Here is a 2,441-nt window from a genome sequence, read left to right as displayed (position 1 = left end):
TTCCCTACATTTCTGGTTACATTGCCACACCATCTCTGCTGGCTGGCCTCATAAATCAAGGGTATATTTTCTTCTGTGATAAGTTACTGTTTTCATGACTTTAGCTTTTACCATCAAAGCACTTTTTTACGTTGCCCGTCACACAGGGAGTATGTAATGGCACTGAGGTCTCCCTGGTTTTGTATCTATTCAGATGCTTATTTCATTTTCATAGCAGTTTTAAAAAGTCCTTTAAAGGTAAAATCAACTGTAGCCTTAGCACAGCATTTCTTTTTACTCTCTCCCTTGCCCCTGTCTTCGCAGTGCTACAGGGAGTCCCCAGGCAGAACAGGTTATAAATGAGTTGTTGACCTCTCAACTTTTTAATTGCCCAGTGTGTGTAATCTCTCAGTGTCAAGTCCCACGATGGGAGCACACCTTGAGCATCAGGTGACATGGAGCAGGAGGGAGTGTGGCAGGAGGCTGCCAGCTGCAGTGAAGTCCCTTGAACCAATCAAAGACCAAACTTCCCCTTGTACCTTGGGGTTTTGCACTTCAGACACAGTTGCCTGGCAGACTGATCAGTAACAGCTGCTTGATAGCATAAGACAGATAAAGAAAAGCTGTGACATCATGCTGAAACAGGAGAGATACTATAGGTGATCGTGAGGGTGGAAAGAAGAAAAAGTAAATGAGTAATTCGTATGTGTAAAGCACAAAATTTGATAAGCCTGACAGAAGGAAAAGACAAAACTTCTGTATATTTGTGTGCAAAATGAAGCTAAGATTCCAAAGATGCTTTCATAATTAGATGAAGTCCAGGAGTTTACCAGTGACACAAACCAGCCAGATAACCCCCTAAAATCTCCATAGCTCTTCAGGGCACTGCCCCCTCTATCTCAGTAACTTTTTTCCATGAACCAGCTCTCACACTTCAAAGACAGTTCAGAAACCTAGTAGTCAAATTATGTGTCAGACAAAAGGGGGGAAAAAAGCTTTGACCCCTAGAGGTGACTGCCGCTTTAATTAGAAATAGTGTCTTACAATAGAACTACAAATAATGGGAGCATCCTTAAGGCAATGCAAATGGCTCTGCCTTCCCCTGAAAGAATGTGATGACATGGAGAAGCAGAGCAAGAGACTTGACCACCGGTAATATCCTGCCCAAGGTAACCCTTTCTCCTTACACCCCCAGGAACAACATTTATCCCAAAAACATCTTTTAAGCACATCTTCTAGAACTACTTATTCTCTTTCAAAAGAGTCGAAGTTTAATCACCTTCTAAGGAATCATCATGGCTTGGCTTCGCGAGCGAAGATCTGGGAAGGGCTTTTCCCACGCTCACTGCAAGCGATGAGTGCACCCTTCGGTCCTGCGCGGTGGATTTTTCAGGTGAGGCACCAGCGTGCGCGGAACTGGCTCCACCCTTTACACCTGAGGTTCATCTGCCAGGGCCTAGCGAGCCTGGACAGTGACAGCAAAGTCCTCAGGTCATACATTTGGTTAGAGCGTCCTTCTCTGAGATGGATGCTAAACGAGCTCCATCTGCCCAGTTTTGGAGTCAGAGTTGTCCTTCTCCTAGGATGGTTGCCCGAAGGCTAGTGAGCCCATCCTGCCCGTGGACACACTTTGTCTGACCCTTCAGCTGAGACCTGTCTGGCTTGGGAGACCCCACTGGAGGCACATGCCACCACCAGCACAGCTCTCAACCTCACACGGGCACGCAAGCTCCTTCCCCACGGCAAGGGGGTGCCCGTGAAAGAGTCGCTGCTCTACCTCCAGACATCACAGACCCGGGCACAGGGCAGCAGGGGCCTGCCAAGAATGGAAGTCCTGGAGGTCCTTCTAAGGAATAAGGTGGTAAGAAACTGCAACTGCATGCCTGTTGGTGTATCTTTCTAGCAGGAATTAGAACTGTGGAAAATATGCTACTCTCTCTGGGAGACTTAGCAGCCGAAACCCAGCTGCAACACTATCGTGTGGGAAATCATCTCTAACTGGTCTTGTTTTCTTAACTCTAACCAAAACGGTGCCGTTAAAAGAGTCGTTGCTCTACCTCCAGACATCCCAGACCCGGGCACAGGGCAGCAGGGGCCTGCCAAGAATGGAAGTCCTGGAGGTCCTTCTAAGGAATAAGGTGGTAAGAAACTGCAACTGCATGCCTGTTGGTGTATCTTTCTAGCAGGAATTAGAACTGTGGAAAATATGCTACTCTCTCTGGGAGACTTAGCAGCCGAAACCCAGCTGCAACACTATCGTGTGGGAAATCATCTCTAACTGGTCTTGTTTTCTTAACTCTAACCAAAACAGTAGCTGTGTGTGGACTAACCCCTTTTATCCAACCACAGTGCCTTAAGAGATGTGTGCTGTCTGTGTGACAGAGACGCTGTCCAATCACCATGTGGCTAGTCGGGTGGACAAGAGTCTATAAATTGAGATGTATTGTAAACAATAAACGAGC

Source organism: Buceros rhinoceros, unplaced genomic scaffold (genome assembly GCF_000710305.1).
Source record: "Buceros rhinoceros silvestris isolate BGI_N320 unplaced genomic scaffold, ASM71030v1 scaffold8928, whole genome shotgun sequence".
In the NCBI taxonomy this organism is placed as follows: domain Eukaryota; kingdom Metazoa; phylum Chordata; class Aves; order Bucerotiformes; family Bucerotidae; genus Buceros; species Buceros rhinoceros.
This window is presented reverse-complemented; position numbering follows the sequence as displayed.